The 19578-nt window shown below is 43.1% G+C and overlaps 1 long non-coding RNA gene across 2 annotated transcripts in view; it reads right to left on the bottom strand.

The window, feature by feature from the left end:
* LOC140739517 (uncharacterized) overlaps window positions 1-19578 on the bottom strand; it is a 104152-nt gene that overhangs the window by 21756 nt on the left and 62818 nt on the right. For both annotated transcript variants that reach the window (XR_012101663.1, XR_012101664.1), the window contains exons 2-3: window positions 15858-15955; window positions 6065-6156 (exon numbers count right to left, since the gene is read on the bottom strand). This is a non-coding gene — a long non-coding RNA (uncharacterized lncRNA). The remainder of the gene's footprint in view (window positions 1-6064; window positions 6157-15857; window positions 15956-19578) is intronic.

The following is a 19578-nucleotide window of genomic DNA, read 5'->3' as shown; positions in this document are numbered from 1 at the left end:
TCAGTTGCTGTTCAATCCAAACAAACATCAGAATGCAGTAAAAATATGATCTAAGTGACTTTGACTATGGAATGATTCTTGGTGCCAGATGGGGTGGTTTGAGTATCTCAGGAACTATTGATCTCCTGGGATTTTCATGCACACAACAATCTCTAGAGTATACAAAGAACAGTGCCTAAGCAAAAAAAGAAACATCCAGTGAGCAGCAGTTTTGTGGGTGAAAGGGCCTTGTTAATGAGGGAGGTCAGAGGACAATGACCAGACTGGTTTATGCTAACAGAAAAGTGACAGCAAATACGTGGTGTGCAGAAGAGCATCTCTGAATGTACAGCGCATTGAACTTTGAAGTGGTAGGGCTCTTGTAGGGCTGAAGACCACAAATATACACTCAGTGACCACTTTATTAGGAAGGTATCTAATAAAGTAACCAGTGAGGGTAGATACATAAAGGTACTACAAAAGGAAAAGCAATAATAGTGAATATAGTGTAACATTTACAGGATAAGTGTAGTTCAAGTTGACAAACAATGTGGAAGGGCGAGGGGAAAGTAGACTGAGAGTTCGAGAGCTTAGCTTTATTAGACAAGAGGTCCATTCATGAGTCTAAGAACAGTGAGACAGAGCTGTCCTTGAACTTGCTTGTGTTTCAGGCTTTTACATCTTCTGCCAGATGGGAGAGGGGAAAAAAGAGGGAATGCCTGGGGTGGGTAGGGTCTTTGATTATGCTGGTTGCTTATTTGAGACACTGTGCTCTGTAGAGGGGAGCAGCCAGTTATGGTGAATGAACAGTGGTCTATTTCTAGATCAGCTTGGATCATAACTTGGAGAGAAACACTGAAATGTTATTATCTCCTCCTCAGCAGTGAAGGTTGAGAAGTTTGGAGATAAGCTGGAAAAATGTTTTCAGAGAGTTGCTGCTGATATGACTTCTAGGTGTTGGACATTGCAGTCCAGAGAACTGGTGGTGCAAGTAGTTCAAATTTTGAAAGATGGATGAGGTGTAATTTTTTTCTATCTAACCATCATTCTTCCCTTCTCTGTTTCCACCTAACACCTTCCAATCTCAGTCAAAACTCCCTACCCATCTCACTTGTTTCTGTTTGTCCACCATCCTCCAACTTACCTGGTTCCACTCATCGCCTACCAGCTGCTGTCTCAACCCTCCCTTTCAACTCTTGTTTTTACAGGCTACCTTCCCTCTACACTTCTGATGCGGGGTGGTGTCTGGAAACATTTACCATTTGCTTTCTTCCCCCCACCCCCCACCACAGATATTGTTTGATCTGCTGAGATCTTCCAACATTTTGTCCTTTGGCTGTAGATTCCGCTATCTGCAGTCCCTTGTGTTCCTACTCAGGACTTCCACCTCAATTGGTTCCTAAATGATGAGCTTAGACAAAACAAAGGTGTGCATTCTCAAGTTTGGGGATTGTTTAATGTCATTTCGGTACAAATATATAAAGGAGAACAAAGTAATTGTTCTGGATCCAATGTAGCATATAAAAACACACACTAAGATAAAGAACATAATAATAAAAAAACAATAAATATAAATGCATAAAATAGCTTATTTACATTGATTATATGCACATAAAGTGACACTAGGTTCAGGAGTGTCTGTACATGAGGTGACTCTGTCAGGAAATGATGAAGTAGTGGTGGTGGGGATGTGATGGGGTGGACTTGTGCCAATGATGCGTGGGCAGTTTTGACTACCCATTGTAACGCTTTCCTGCCCACCGTGGTGCAGTTTCCGTACCCTGTAGTGATGTAGCGTATTAAGATGCTCTTTACTGCACATCTTTGGAAGGTTGTGAATAGTGATGTGCATAGTCCAGCTCTCTTCAGCCTCCTCAGAAAACAGAGGTGTTGGTGAGCTTTCTTGACTGTGTAGGATGTGTTCTGGAACCACAAGAGGTTGTGTGAGATGTGCACTCACAGGAGTTTGAAACAGCTTGCTGTTTCCATTGCTGCTCTGCCGATGTAAAAAAAGGCTGTGAGTGGCATCAGTTCTCCTGTGTTTGAAAACCATCTCCTTTGTCTTGTTGACATTGAGGAAGAGGTTATTAGACTGACACCAGGCCTTGAGCGCTTCCATCTCCTCTGTCTAGGCAGCCTCATCATTGTTGGTGATGAGCCCCACCACTGTCATGTGACAATGTGATTACTTGGGTGTTTGGCTGTGTAGTCATGTGTGGTAGTGTACAGCAATGGGCTCAGCACATCCATTTCCTGAGTTTTCATTGTTGATATGCAGGGTTTGCACTACAAGCATTCAGAGGGAGTGTGTACCTTGCATTTCCATATCCCTGCAGGATGTGTACACAGGCCAAATCTGTTGGTAATTGGTAATTATTATTGTCATATACCAAGAAACAGTGAGAAGTTTTTGTTTGTATGTCCTCTAGAGAGATCATTCCAGTTGAGGTTAGTGTGGGGCATTATTGTAGGTTGCAATGAGACTGACAGAATGCAGAGCTCGGCTGAGCATAAGCAGATGGAATTCAGACCAGAAAAATGGGATATGATTCATGCTGGAAGGTCTAATTTGAAGGCAGAATAGAGGGTTAATGGCAGCGTGGGGGAATAGAGGGATCTTGAGGTCCATGTCCACAGATCCCTGAAAGCTGCCGTGCAAATTAATAGAACTGTTAAGAAGACATTATGAGTGTTGGCCTTCATTAGACAGGGGATTGAGTTCAAGATAATGTTTGTTGTTGGGTCATTGTCGATCCTTTGGATAGAGTAGTTGTCCATAGGGATTTTGTGGCAAGATATGAAAGTAGGTTACTCGGCCTTTCTTCTGTGCAGATACTGCTGCTGCCCAGGTTGATTCGACCTCAGGACCATCTGCCTTGAAGTCCAGTGCTGATGCTGCACCAGCAGCCGGTCCAAAGGTAATGGTACAGCTCTGGAAAACCTTGGTTAGAATTTTATTCTGGTCACTTCATCATAAGAAAGATGTGGAAGCTTTAGAGGGGGTGCAGATAAGGTAAATCAGGAGGCTACTTGGACTAAAAAGCATGTTTCATGAAGATAGGTTGAGTGAGCTAGGGCTTTTCTCTTTGGAGGAGAGGTGGCCTAATACAGGTGCACAAGATAAGAGGCAAAGATAGAGTGGGTAGCTAAAAAGGTTGAAATGGCTAATACAAGGGTGCTTACTTTTGGAGAAAAGTATGGGTGGTCTTTTAGAGGTACACAGAGTGGTGGGAAAGTGGAACACCCTGCTGGGGTAGTGGTAGAGGCAAATACTTTATGGCATTTAAGGACCTTTTGGATAGGCACATGGATGCTAGAAAAATGGAGGGTTACAGTATGTCGGAGAGATGGGTTAGTAGATTAAAAAGGCCGTCAAACATCATGGGCCAAAGGGCCTGCACAGTGCTATGATACTCTGTGTTCTATGCTGTATAGTTTACTCAGTTCAGTTAGTTGCTTCTTGTGTTCATAATTCTGGTTCAAACAGACACTGATGATCAGCAGCAGAGCAACGCTGACAGTAGAGCTGAGTCACCTTTCTTTCTTGTAACCACCTGAGGGTTGTGGGAGGTCAGTGTGAATTAGTAATTGTTAATTGCAGTTTAAGGTGGTGATGAGCTGCCATCCGGTGGCTCAGTGATACTGATGGATGATCAGCTTAAGCACAGTAAATAAGCCAGCACGCATGCTGATCCAGACTGCCTGGCTGCCTTCGTCATCCCAATTGATACAGATGCAAGTGAATCTGGAGTAACAAAGTGATGGAGGGACTCCGTGGGTCAGGCAGCATCAGTGAAAGGAAGTAGTCAATGTTTTGGGTTCCTCCAGCAATCTTCTCCTTTGAGCAGAGGGCAAATAGATAGCTCCAGAGTGCAATATATAGCTTTTTGCTCATGATTGTTTTTCATGACGGTTGTCCTATTCCTGAAAGGAATGAAAACAGAAAGCCTGGAAGTGTGTGGCCACTGTGCTTTGACCTCTTTTGACTCCAGTTCCTGCCCAGGAAACAAGGTTGATGAGATTAGATGAAACCTATAAGCAGCTCCCCACCCCCACCACTGAGTCTTTCATGCAGAACCATCTCCAAAAGCCTTTCAGAAAGCAAGATGGCATTAGGGGCTTTAAGGTCTTTGCGTCAATTCATTTGAAGCTTTATGAAGCAATTGCTGAGACAGAGAATTGAGATTGGAACCTGCAGTTTAAATAATCCAATGTCATCTTGTCAACTCTGAGGCAGTCCTGCACTCTTGGCTTTGGACTCTCACTTGGTTTCTCAATTTAAAAAAAATAAAATGGGGCACTGGAAAGGAGGAAGTAACTTGAATTGTTCTCTCTTCATTAGCAGCCTGCAGTGGAGTGGTGCATGCATCCTTTTAGCTGGCTTCCTGTTGTGTAACGAACCTGATATATATTATTTAGTGCTCTCAGAGTGTCGTTACAGGGACACTGTCATCTGGCAGAGTGTTACAACGGAGGCAGAGAGCAACGAGGTGGAAGGTGATTCTATAATAAGATACTGCATCTAAAATTTGCTTCTTTTTTGAAAATCTCCTCTAACAAAAATGCTGATAATAAATTTTAAAAGTTTCCTTCAAGCACAACAAAATCTGTGAATTACGTACACACCTGTCTCATACATAGACCAGTCTTGTGATTCCCATCTCGAGCTTTGTTCTCCTCTGACTTTCCTTGTCTTTGCCTCTTCCTCCAAGTTATTGATAAATACTTTCCTGACACTTTATTTTTCAAAACTCCAAAACTAATTTTCTCTGGAATGGGGGAGGCTGAGGGTAGACCTGATGAACGATTATAAGGTTATAAAACGAATAAATAGAGTAGACAGCTGGCATCATTTGCCCAGGATTGAATTCTCTGATAGTAGAAGGCATGTCTTCAGTGTGAGAAGGGTTAAGTTGAAAGGAGAAGGGTGGGGCAAGTACTTTTTACACAGAATGGTGGGTGTCTAGAATGCACTACCAAGATTTTAATGGAGGCAAATACAATAGAAGTATTAAGCAGCTTTTAGATAGGCACATGATGTGCAGGGAATGGAGAGGTACGGGCATGGTATAGACAGAAAGGATTAGTTTAGTTACTAGTTTAATTGCACAATATTGTGGGCTGAAGTGTCTGTTCCTGTGCTATGCTGTTCAATGTCCTTTGTTCTAATATCCCAAAGTATTCTCATCTCTTCCTCCTCATCAGGCCTAGACAGTGGGATCATGCCACACTGAAGTGGGAATGTGCCTGGAAGGAAATGGTTGTCAGTATGCCACTAGAGAGTGTCACCCTTGAAGTTGTACATCTCAAGAGGAGGTGGTCAGTCAAGTGGTTTCTATTATGTTCATCCAATCTTCCATACCAGTTTTACACTATAGAAGTAAATTGAAAGTGAATCCTGGCTATCGCTGAGCTAACAGGGACCTTATAGAGAACTCTATTAAGCTGATGAATGACATTGGGGAAAGAAAAACGTAGCATAAACACGACAACATCTGCAGACACTGGAAATCCAAAGCAGCACACATTTGATGCTGGAGGAACTCAGCAGGTTAGGCAGCACCTTTGGAAAAGAGTAAACAGTCAATGGTTCGGGCCCAGACCCTTCATCAGGATCACATTTTTAGGTAGTTTGTGGACTTGCATTTCGTTTTTTCAATCTATTCCAAATAAATACACAAGCAGATATTTTTTCCCTTGCACAAAAACATACCTAACAATGTGAGGGCTTTCAATTGGCAACATAATCAAGTTGTTTACAGAACCACGTTACAAGCACAGCATAAAGTAAACTCATTATCACAGAGTGATTTTATTTTATTGCTATACTGAGCTTCATTATCATTTCCCTGGGGACAAGGCTGTCTCCCTGACCATAACGCAGTGAAATCTTGTTAATGATTGGGCTTTACAGCTTCCAATGGAGCACTATTGAGATCCCGACTTCAGGAAGTGGGTTTATGGTTAACATTCATACATAACGGGCTCACCGGAGTAACATTTAGAGTCGACATACTAAAGTATTCTATGAGAAGCAACAAACAAACTAAATCAATAGCTTTTCTTTTCATAAAATGTTTCTTACCTCTCAGTGTCAGCTGTGGCTCAATTGACAGCCATAGTTTTTCAGGTTCATGTTGCATTCCAGAGGTTTCGGTGCAAGTTCCAGGCTGATACCTAAATGGGGCAAGGAAGCAAAGTTCTGTTGCCTGTGGTGCTCTCCTTAGATGTAATATTAATCGAAGACCCTATTTATCCTCACTGATGAACGGAAGTGATTCTACAGCACTGTGTAGCAAGGCAATTCTCATAATGTCCTGGCTTTTGTTTATCTCTCAATTAATACCTAAAACAGATTATTTGGTCTCTTATTTAATTGCTGTTTTGGGGGTTTCTAACAATTTTGCTGCCTTATTTTCTAATGGGTAATATATCCTAGGCAGAAGAAGTACTTTAAAACAATTGCAAAACACGTTAATTATGTTGTGAAAACTACTAAATACATCTTTATCTGTACAGTACATTTTTGGCCATCCTCATGCAGAACCACTTGAAAACATACCCACAACCTGGCATACAGTAGAACTTGGATAATCCACTATCCGACTACCTGGATATCTGTCTCCCATAAAAATCCCATTCCTTTTCTCTTTTCCTTCATCTCTGCCTCATCTGTTCACAGGATGAAGCTTTCCATTCCAAGACTTCGGAGATATCCTCCTTCTTCATAGAACGGGGCGAGGGGGTTCCCCTTCCTCCACATTGGTGTTGCCCTCACCTGCATCTCCTCCACTTCCTAAATATCTCCTGCTCAACTTATCTTCAGGCTACCTTAACAGTGATAGAGCTCCTTTTGTCCTTACCTCCCACCCCATTAGCCACCACATCCTATTGCATCATTATTTGCAACTTCCACCACCTTCAAAGGCACCCTACCACAAAACACAAGAATCTCCCTCCCCCGCCCCCACCACACTCTGCATTCCACAGGGATCCTTTCCTTCATGATTGAAGGAAATCATTTGTCCATTTGTCCCTTCCGACTAATCTCCCTCTTGGTACTTATCCCCCTAAGTGGAAGAAGTGCTACACCTGCTCATTCACCTCCTCCTCCACCTTCATTCAGGGCCCCAAACTGTCCTTCCAGATGCGGCTACAATTCAGCTGTGAATCTGTTGGGCTCACCTGTTGTATCCGGTGCTCCCAATGAGGCCTCCTCTACACTGGTGAAACCCGACGTAGAGTAGTGGACTGGTTTCTCAAGCATCTTGGCTCCAATCGCAAAAACATGAACTTACTGGTGGCCAACCATTTCAATTCCTGTTCCAACATATTGGTCCTCTTCTGTCATGATGAGGCCACTCTCAAGTCAGAGGAGCAACATCCCAACTTCCATTTGGGTAGCCTCCGACCTATTGGCATGAACCTGATTTCTCCAACTTCAATAAATTTTTCCCCTTTCCCTTCCCCACTCTTCATTTCCCTACTCTGACCTCTTACCACCCTCTCGTGCACCTCCCCCTCATTCTCCCAGTATCCACTCTCCTCCTGTACCAGATTCCTCCTCTCAAGTCCCCTTTCCTACAGATCACCTCTCAGCTACCTACTTCACCCCTCCCCCACCCACCTGGCTTCACCTGTCATTTTCTAGCTTGTCCTCCTTCCCCTCCCCCCCCCCCACCTTCTTATTCTGGCATCTTGCCCCTTCTTGTAAACAGGAAATATCTTTGAGTGTGTTTTGCTACAAGCTGTTGAACCATGCAGCAGCTTGCAGACAAGGTACCTTTGAATAAAATTTAACTGGGGTCATTTAGATATGCAAATTTAGTATTAAAAAAGGACATGCTCATGTGTTGGAGCTATTATTGGGATGTAAATGCCTGGTAGGTTTATTGTCTTGTGTGCTAGTGTGTGTTCTTTTTAGAGTAAAAATTTATTTCACTGCTTTTGCTTTTCTCGCATTCCAACAGTCAATCAACTCAATCGTTCGTCCTTACCTCAAACTTCACTCAGCTCTGTGTGTTAGCAGAAAAGCAAAATCTGATTGGAGCGTCAGATCCAAACAAGTACATCAGATGGCCAGAAACTAAAACCCATTGGTCTGATTAGTTACCTTATATTAGATTCTGTCACCTGCCCTCTGGGTCCCAGGTTCAGAGTTTGACAATCAGCCTTGGCTCTCTTGTTGATGTGAACCTCAGCTGTGCTCCAATATTCCACACTCTCCTCTTCAGCCAATAGAATATCAGTCTAACATTTTGTTTTACCGTCAATCAATTCACTAAACACCAGGCCTAGAACAAAACCAGGGACCCGAATAATTATCAATTAAACAAAGAACAAAACCAAAAAAGATATTCCCCTTCAAATTACCGTCAATTGCCATTTAATTTCTTCATCATTTATGTATTTTAATTGTTTTGGTTTACTGCCATCAGGCCAATCTTTTACATTCAATCCCAAATCAACAACCATACAGTCAGGAACATGTTGAATTTTGATCAGATCTCTGAGCTCTGTTTTCATGTGCACTGTTAATAGTTCACTCAGTGTTGGGCATATTTCTAAAGGTTTCACCATGAGGTACCCCTCTTCCACCATCTCACCCATGTTATCCACAGTTCCTTTCTCTGACCTGAATGTGACAAATAACAGAGTAGCTATACCAATGACAACTGACTCCATCATTTCACTCTGCATTTCCCACAATTTTTTTTTGTTTTTCTATATTGTGTTCCACCTGACAGCCATTCTGACACCACAACCTAGGATTGGCTACACACATGACAAAGTTATGTGGGAATGATTGGGTTGTTCAGTCATTAATCATTTCTGCAAGTGCCTGAGACTGAAATGTTGCATTTAATTTGTATGTAACTATTCTCTACTGTCTGCATTTTTGTCAAAAATAACTTGCTTAAATTGGGAGAAGTTGTTGCAGTTCCTTACTTGAATTCCTTTTTTTACTATGTTTTAAATTGACTCATCGATTGATTTAGTCAATTAATATATGAATTTGAATTGATATAGTTAGCCGTACAGTTGGCATCTTGCCATGAAAGCAGACATTCTCAATGCCCGCTATCCAACCCATCAGTCGATACAGTCACTAATAGTGACTCCACTTCTTGTCAGTTGTTTTCCTAGCGGATTCAACCCATGATTTCTCACTTCAATATATATTGATCTTGCGCTGCCACAACCAGTCCAACACTATCTGGAAAAGGAAACTAGAAATGGTACTAGAAATTCTGACCAAAATTGGTAGTGAAACCACCCCTTTATTTTTCCCAATTTCTTTTTATAATTATAAAATGCTTTAAATCCATCATTTATTATTCCCATTCATCACATCCATGAGTTACTTTTAGTTTGTAAGTCCTGGACATCCAGCACTAGCTGGGAAGCTTAAGTCAGTTCCTGGTCTTGGGATCTTCATAAGCAAGAAATGCAGTGGTCGATGAGGCCGGATTTAATTTGGGTTAGAATCTGGGTGGCTTTAGTTAACGTTGCTCCTGGTTCCAGAGTATTATTCTAACAGTGAGTGTGAAAGACCACATACAGAGAACATATAAGTATCTCCATTTTCTATTAACAATACAAGGCACTCTGAATGTCTGAAATGGGTTCATGGTTACAGTTCACAAGGAACTGTGCCCATTTACACACTGTAAGAAATTCCTGGACAAGTGTGAGGTGTTGGACTTGAGGAAGGAAGTGTATAGTAAATGATAAAGAACATTGCCATACGGAGGGATTGTGGGGTGCAAGTCTATAGCTTCTGAACAAGGCAACACATGGACAGGAAGATGTTAAAGAAGACCTACTGCATACTGGCTTTTGTTGGTCAGAGTGTTGCATATCTTGCTGTTGATGGATTACCCTGGAGTCAGCTGCAGTTCAACTTTGTCTTCCAATGTTCCTCTTTTGAGGCCACCTCACTAATCTAAATATTCAGACAATGCTACATACAGATGGACAAGCTCCTGGTTGGTTACCTTATTCAGAAATAACCCTTGCATGACAGCTGTATAGTAGCAACCTTTCTTCTTCCTTTTCAGTATGGATATAGGAGTCTACCCAAAATATCACTGACATCTTCTGCCTCCACAGATGCTTGACCATTTGAGTTCCTCCAGTTGAGAAACAACACAGAATAGACCCTTTGGCCTTTCGATCCACCAACAATCCCTTGATTTAATCCTAACCTAATCACAGGACAATTTATAAAGACCAATTAACCTACCAACCGATACGTCTTTGTACTGTGGGAGGAAACCAGAGCACCCAGAGGTAATGCACATGGTCATGGGAAGAACATACAAATCCCTTACAGTCAGCAGCGGGAATTGAACCAGGGTTGCTAGTACTGTAAAGCGTTGTCTTAAACACAGTGCTACCATACCACTAGTTACAACCTATAAACTGAAGTTATTAGTTACTAACCTAGAATAATTCAATAATAATTCACAGATTAGCTAGCTGGACAGAGTCGTGCAGCATGGGAACAACCCTTGAGCTCACTGTACATCACTTACCCTGCATGAATCCCAACTTATTCTCCCCACATTTGCATCAACTATGATTCTATCACTCAACTCCACGCTGAGGACAATTAACCTCTGAACACACATCTTAGCAATGTGAGAGGAAATCAGAACAGCTGAGGAGAGGCCACACGGTCACAGGCAGAGCATGCAACTCCACACGACATGCAACTAAAGCCAAGTCTGCACTCTGTTAGTGGTGCACTTAACAGGGCTTTTCCTTCACAATGGAACTATGAGGAAGAGACCCAGTTACGTGCACCACTCTTCTGCCTCTAGTACACTACAACCGGTCATGTAGTTAGTAACGTCCACTAGCTAGTGGAGTGGATTCCGGTTAATTGGGACACATCAGGACCAGTGCATTTTGGTCCAATTAAGTGGTGAACCAGTATTACAAAGTTGTATGGAAGTAGTTAGAAAGGTATTAAAACAAAGCAAACCAAATTAGAACACTACCAATGCTACTACAGTGTTGTAAGACTGTGTATTACTTCTACAAAGTTGTGAACGGAGGAACTCCACCAGCATATGCTGCCAAGTATGGGGTGTCCAGAGAAGGCTAGCACCTTTGTTGAAGGAGCTTGTCATGCCTATTCTGGGACAGCTCACTCACCTTTGGTGCCGCCGAACACTCAGCTCTCACCTGTGGCTCCAAGTAGCTGTTTGCGCGTGACAGCGGCCACACCCTGGTTCACCGCTTCGACAGGCAGGCTAAACCAGCTGAGGGTAGCCAGCAGGCCTGGTATCCCGGTGAAATAGGGATATGCCTGTCCTAGCATGTGAAGTCAGCTCTGGCAGATTGGACAGATGAGATCAACAGTAAGTTCCAATAACCAAGATCCAAAACTTCTTGGAGAGCGAAGGGCATGATAAGACACAGAAGTCATGGTTACCCACTGCAACCAAGGAAGACTCCAGCTTGTGGCAACTACAGTACTTGTAACACTAGACTGGGACTTCTGAGGCTGAGAGAATGGAACTGTCCCAATGCAATTGCTTTTCCACTTTAAAAACTCTCCCACGCATGTTTCACTGTCATTTTCAAATATGACACACAACCAACATGTTGCTGTGTTCTTTTGGCTTACTGTAAATGAACTAAATTAGCACAGATATCTAGTGCAGATAACGGACTGCCTTCATACAATGCTTTCAGCAACTGCATTCTTCAAATCTTCCTTGTCATTGCAACATTCAAGATAATTGTCGATACCTTTAAATTCTATATAGTTTCTAACTTGTTGAAGTAATGAAATTGTTTCATTTTCACCACCAGCCATTTCTGTTATCTCCAAGCATCAATGCTTGAAATGAAGTGAGTAAAACAATTCTAAACTGCCTTACTCCTCATTTCTCACCAACTATCAATGACAAAAAATGTTTTTTGAACACAAACAAATACCATTTATGCTATTTAAAACTGTTTGCTTTAAGGACAGTGTAGTATCTAATGGCCACACAAGCTCACGCAACTGATGCAAGTTAGAAGCTGTTCGGCAACAGTCTCCTGTCACAATTAAGCAGAGTGAATTTGTAATTACTGTGTGTAAAGTCTCAGTACTCTTTCAAAGATGGAAAGTAATGTGAAAGGTCTATTTACTTATTCATTGAAATTCATTGTGTAATAGGCCCTTCCAATCCTTCATGCTGCACGGCCCAGCAATCTCTCGATTTAATCCTAGCCTAATCATGGGACAATTTACAATGACCGATTAATCTACTAGTGGGTATATCTGTAGACTCTAGGAGGAAATGGGAGCACCTAGAGTATTTCAAGGGCATGCAGAGACTCCTCACAGCTGACATTGGAATTGAATTCCAAACTCCAAAGCCGCGAGCACTACAACATCATGCTAATTGCTGCACCACTGTAGCACCCATGAGATGTAAAGGTGTATATGTGTGTGTATGTTTGTGTGTGTGTAAATATGCAAGTAAGTCATGTGTTGATGCAATGATGTAATCACTGTGGGTTAAAGGCACCTATATTAGTTGTGGTCAAACTGTCATAAACTGTATAGGTGGTATTTACTAACACAAATAACAGACCCGTTCCGAAGACCTTGCTGAAGATAACTGAGTGGTTTAGTTGAATATTGCAACCAAGTGCATTACAATTGTAAAGTTGGATAACTTGTCATTTATTTGGATGACAGTTACATGTTGTTTAATTCAGTAGTGCAATCACTTATTTCAAATGATTAGAAGGAAGTCTATATTATAAAACAGATAAAAGGGCTAACACCCATCAAAATATTGGGCAGGGTGACTGTGTTTGTTTCAGTTAATTTTTCAATCTTTTATCCAATTTTTTTTTAATCTTCTCTTTCACCTTGAAATTTGTGGAAGTCATAGGCTTGTTATCATTGTGGTTGCAGTGACTTCTGAACCCAACACTTGCTAACAGGCCTTTCCTATTGATCTCTGAGGAAAAAAAAAGATCCTTCATCCCTCACACCTGCCTGTTCCTTCATCCCTCACACCTGCCTGTTCCTTCACGCATCCCTCACATCTGCCTGTTCCTTCACACATCCCTCACACCTGCTTGTTCCTTCATCCCTCACAACTGCCTGTTCCTTCACACATCCCTCACACCTGCCTGTTCCTTCACACATCCCTCACACCTGCCTGTTCCTTCACACATCCCTCACACCTGCCTGTTCCTTCACACATCCCTCACACCTGCTTGTTCCTTCATCCCTCACAACTGCCTGTTCCTTCACACATCCCTCACACCTGCCTGTTCCTTCACACATCCCTCACAACTGCCTGTTCCTTCACACATCCCTCACACCTGCTTGTTCCTTCATCCCTCACACCTGCCTGTTCCTTCACACATCCCTCACACCTGCTTGTTCCTTCACACATCCCTCACACCTGCCTGTTCCTTCACACATCCCTCACACCTGCTTGTTCCTTCATCCCTCACACCTGCCTGTTCCTTCACATATCCCTCACACCTGCCTGTTCCTTCACACATCCCTCACACCTGCCTGTTCCTTCACACATCCCTCACACCTGCCTGTTCCTTCACACATCCCTCACACCTGCCTGTTACTTCACACATCCCTCACACCTGCCTGTTCCTTCACACATCCCTCACAACTGCCTGTTCCTTCACACATCCCTCACACCTGCCTGTTCCTTCACACATCCCTCACACCTGCTTGTTCCTTCATCCCTCACACCTGCCTGTTCCTTCACACATCCCTCACATCTGCCTGTTCCTTCACACATCCCTCACACCTGCTTGTTCCTTCACACATCCCTCACACCTGCCTGTTCCTTCACACATCCCTCACACCTGCCTGATCCTTCACACATCCCTCACACCTGCTTGTTCCTTCACACATCCCTCACACCTGCCTGTTCCTTCACACATCCCTCACACCTGCCTGTTCCTTCACACATCCCTCACACCTGCTTGTTCCTTCATCCCTCACACCTGCCTGTTCCTTCACACATCCCTCACATCTGCCTGTTCCTTCACACATCCCTCACACCTGCCTGTTCCTTCACACATCCCTCACACCTGCCTGTTCCTTCACACATCCCTCACATCTGCCTGATCCTTCACACATCCCTCACATCTGCCTGATCCTTCACACATCCCTCACAACTGCCTGTTCCTTCACACATCCCTCACATCTGCCTGTTCCTTCACACATCCCTCACACCTGCCTGTTCCTTCACACATCCCTCACATCTGCCTGATCCTTCACACATCCCTCACAACTGCCTGTTCCTTCACACATCCCTCACACCTGCTTGTTCCTTCATCCCTCACACCTGCCTGTTCCTTCACACATCCCTCACATCTGCCTGTTCCTTCACACATCCCTCACACCTGCTTGTTCCTTCACACATCCCTCACAACTGCCTGTTCCTTCATCCCTCACACCTGCCTGTTCCTTCACACATCCCTCACACCTGCCTGTTCCTTCACACATCCCTCACACCTGCCTGTTCCTTCATCCCTCACACCTGCCTGATCCTTCACATATCCCTCACACCTGCCTGTTCCTTCACACATCCCTCACACCTGCCTGATCCTTCACACATCCCTCACATCTGCCTGTTCCTTCACACATCCCTCACATCTGCCTGTTCCTTCACACATCCCTCACACCTGCCTGTTCCTTCATCCCTCACACCTGCCTGATCCTTCACATATCCCTCACACCTGCCTGTTCCTTCACACATCCCTCACACCTGCCTGATCCTTCACACATCCCTCACATCTGCCTGTTCCTTCACACATCCCTCACACCTGCCTGTTCCTTCATCCCTCACACCTGCCTGATCCTTCACATATCCCTCACACCTGCCTGTTCCTTCACACATCCCTCACACCTGCCTGCTCCTTCACACATCCCTCACACCTGCCTGCTCCTTCAGACACCTTTCACACCTGCCTGCATTACGCTCAATACTATTCAAACCTGCACGGACCTCAGATGCAGTGTACTGAGTATGAGAAAGCCAAACATCTGAGCCCAGCTTTGTCTTCTTTTTGACAAATATTAACTTGACATTCCATATCAGAGAAAAGAGGACAGAGGATACAAAGAGAGCTCCGCCCAGGTGAACTAAAATCTCAAATTCAAAGTCTCAAAGCCAATCTCCAGAGCTCGGTTAAAGAACACTACTCTGAAATAGGGGATTTCATATTGGTACAATAACCTGTGTCCTGTTGTTTCTGCTCATATGGCATATAGTATAAAACACCTGAGGAGAATGAAGATCTGAGGGAAGACTACTGGTATTGGACTGAGATCCAGCAAGTGACCAATGGAAAGACAGGCCAATTTTATACCAGATTAGTTAACTCTTCCTGGATCCCAAGCTCCCAACACTGCTGTTGTGGAGGTAACGTCAGCAGCGGGTTACAGGAATTTGCCTCCTTTTTTTAATGTTTACCATTCCCAGCAATTCAGTCCCGTTTCTCTTGACCTTTAATAAGAAATAAGTGCTCAATAATTCTACTGCTATGTACTACTTTTGCTGGGCTACTTTCATTTAAGACTTTCTTGAAATGGAGTAACTTTTTTGTTAATTTCCAAGGAGCTTCAAATTGAGTGAAAAACAATCTGCTGGGGAATTCAGCATGTTCATCAACATCTGCGTGTTCAATACCACTCCACTGATGCTGCATTCCTCCAGCTGGTGGTTTATTGCTCCAAATTTTAGTGTCTGCAGTCCTTTGTGTCTCTATTTTAGCACTCCATTGCAAAGTCTCTTCAAGGGATGCCCACCTTGATGAAAATTTCCTTCCCCCTCCAAAGGGACTTCTGTGAAATCTCCCATTCTCCCCTCTGTAATTTCTACCTCCCACAGATGATGCTCAGCCCACTGAGTTCCTTCAGATTGTTGATCTAGATTCCAACATCTGCAGGTCTCCTGTGCCCCATGTGTTTGCAACCAACCTGCAACATAAACACAAAACAGTTAGCCCGTCTGATCCTCACTGGTGTTAGTACTCCACATAAAATTTCAACTTCACCTTCCCATTCTCCACCCTTATTATTCTGTCCTTTTCTGTAATGCACTAAGCTTCTCTTTAAACTTATCTGCATTGCCTTCTTCAGCCACCTCTCCATCCTTACAACCCACATAGAGATGTCTCCAAACTTCCTTTTCCTCCTTGTGTACAATTTATATTGACATTTCCTTATTCTGGGGTTACCCACATAGAAGCAGTTTATCCAAGTTCATTCCACTGCTCTTTGTATAATTTTAAACATTTCTCTCATTTCTAATTTCATTTTGGAGTGAAACACAGCCTGTTCAATCTCCTTGATAGGTGATCTCAATAATAACTGTGCAGCTATATACTGAGTTTCTTCCAGAGAAATCAATAAAAGACTTGTAACTATTTTAAGTGCCCTACCATTAGGAAATGGTCTGTACAGTTATGTACTGAACTCCCAGCCTTCTCAAAACCTTCTGTTTGTAGTCCATTAACTCTTTCCATTCTGGCCAAAGTTATGACAGGTTAATCAACTGAAGCATATAGCTAGTTTCAAATTAACACCAGCTAGGCAAAATTATGTCATTACCATTTCATTGCTCCATGTTGGTATGGCAGCTGTTCTGCCCACAACTGTGAGAAAATAGAGAGCTATGAACACAGCCCAGTCCATTCTCAAACCAGCCTCCATCAAAACTTTCCACTTCCTTGGACCTCTCCTATCCCAGTCATTCCCCTTTCTCCCCCTCCTATCGGGTACAAAAGCTTGAGAACATGTATCACCGGGTGGAAAAACAGCTTCTATCCTGCTGTTATCAGACTGTTGAACAGAGCCCTCTAAACAAAGCTGCAGAAGATCTCCCAGTACTGATTTATTTATTGAGATACTAGACAGAAGAGGCCCTTCTGTCCCCTCAAGCAGTGCTGCCCGGCAACCCTCAGTTTAACATTAGCCTAATAACAGGACAGTTCACAATGACCAATTAACCTACCAGTTAGTGTGTCTTTGGGCTGTGGGAGGAAACCAGAGTACTCGGAGTAAACCAATGTGGTCACAGGGAGAACCTTACAGGTAGCAGTGGGAATGGTGGCTCTGACATTTTATTTGCCTACCTGTACTCCATTTTCTGTGTAAGTGTAACGCAAAATCCTGCATTCTGTTTCCTTTTTTACTACCTTTATATATGGAGTGAATTGTCTGGATGACACGCACAACAAAAACTTCTCATTTTACTTGGCACAAGTAACAATAATAAACCAAGTCCAGTTCTGATTCCATGTACATAGAGACAGGATCTAAATTCAGATATGCTCTTTATTCAGGAGTTAAAATGTCGGTTCTAATTACTGATATCCATACTGATGTATAGTCAGCAAGAGAGGTGATCTCTGCCTACTCACACCACCATTCAGGTCAGCTGAGTTGAGTATTCAACAGAACAGCACTGGACAGGCCTTTTGGCATGTGTTAAAGAGCTATTTAGGATGGCATTGTGCCAACATTGATGCCAATTTATAAAATATCCTCTTCCCGTGAATCCACATTCCTCTATCTCTATCAGGTCTTCTCTCAGCCTCTGAAGATTCAGGGTCTAATCATGGCAGCATTTCACAAATATACCATGGATCTAGCTTCCTGTTCAGTTATTTTCCAGTGCAACACTTGGCTATTGACTGATGTTTAAACATAAAACAGTACAACACAGAACAGGCCCTTCAGCCCACAATGTTGTACCAAACCAGCTAAAAAGTAAATTAAAAAAACCCCAAAAATAATCGCTCCTACCTACACAATGTCCATAGCTCTCCACCTTCCTCTTCCATGTGCCTATCTAAATGTCTATAAAAGCCTCTAGCGTACTTGTCTCTACCACCATACCAGGCAGCACATTTCAGGCATCCGTCACACTGAGTAAAAAACTTACCCCTCACTTCCCCTTTGAACCCAGCTCCTCTCACCTTCAGTGCATGAAGTTGCAACATATCCTCTTGACTTTTGAACTCAATGCCTTGACTAACAAAAGCGAGCATTCCATAAGCCTCCTTAACCACTCTATTGGCCTGCATAGCCACTTTCAAAGACCTATGAAACATAGAAAAAAACATAGGAAACATACAGCACAATGCAGGCCCTTCGGCCCACAAAGCTGTGTCAAACATGTCCTTACCTGAGAACTACCAGGGCTTTACCCATAGCCCTCTAAGCTCCATGTCGCCATCCAGGAGTCTCTTAAAAGGCACTACTGTTTTCACCTCCTCCACCGCCACCGGCAGCCCACTCCAAATGAACCGCAAGATCTCTCTGCTCAACAATGCTGTTAAGGATCTTGCCCTTAACAGTGTACTTTCTCCTTGCGTTTGCCCTGCCAAGGTGCCACACCTCAAATGCATCTGGGTTAAACTCCACCTGCCATTTCTCAGTCCATATATACAATTGTCTTTTTAAATCTTTTTTCTATTATTATTATTATTCAAAGATAACACAGGTACATTGAAGTAACAACACTTACAATGCCTCAAAAAAAAAGAAATTATCTTAAAGATTGAAATTTTTTTTGTGAATTAAAAAAACCCTACTAAGCAAGAAACGTGAGAAAAAAAAGAAACCCATTGTACCCCCATATATACAATTGTACCGTGCTGTATTCTTTGCCAGTCTTCTACACAATCCACAACTCCACCAATCTTGGTATCATCTGCAAATTTACTAACCCAGCCATCTACATTTTCATCCAGGTCATTTACATCACAAACGGCAGAGGTCCCAATGTTGACACCTGTGGAACACCACTAATTACAAACGTCCAGCTTGAATAAGTCCCTTCAACCACTACACTCTCTGTCTTCCATATGCAAGCCAGTTATAGAAACATAGAAAACCTACAGCACAATACAGGCCTTTCAGCCCACAAAGTTGTGCTGAACAATGGTGGTATAACAGTGGTCAAGTGTGTTGGCTTCTCTGGCTCCACAGGTGATATGTTGGTGGTAGTTAGAAACATAGAAAACCTACAGCACAATACAGTCTCTTCAGCTCACAAAGTCGTACCGAACATGACCCTACCTTAGAAATAACTAGGCTTACCTATAGCCCTCTATTTTACTAAGCTCCATGTACCTATCTAAAAGACTCTTAAAAGACCCTATCATATCTGTCTCCAACACCATTGCTGGCAGGCCAATTCCATGCATTCACCACTCTCTGAGTAAAAAACTTACCCCTGACATCTCCTCCGTACCTACTCCCCAGCACCTTAAACCTGTGTTCTCTTGTGGCAACCATTTCAGCCCTGGGAAAAAGCCTCTGACTATCCACATGATCAATGACTCTCATCATCTTGTACACCTTTATTAGGTCACCTCTCATCCTCCTTCACTCCAAGGAGAAAAGGCCAAGTTAACTCAACCTATTCTCATAAAGCATGCTCCCCAATCCAGGCAACATCCTTGTAAATCTCCTCTGCATCCTTTCTATGGTTTCCACATCCTTCCTGTAGTGAGGCAACCAGAACTGAGCACAGTACTCCAAGTGGGGCCTGACCAGGGTCCTATATAGTTGCAACATTAACTCTCAGCTTT

Source organism: Hemitrygon akajei, chromosome 15 (genome assembly GCF_048418815.1).
Source record: "Hemitrygon akajei chromosome 15, sHemAka1.3, whole genome shotgun sequence".
Taxonomy (NCBI): domain Eukaryota; kingdom Metazoa; phylum Chordata; class Chondrichthyes; order Myliobatiformes; family Dasyatidae; genus Hemitrygon; species Hemitrygon akajei.
The sequence above is the reverse complement of the archived record's forward strand: the minus strand, read 5'-3'. Positions and strand labels throughout refer to the sequence as shown.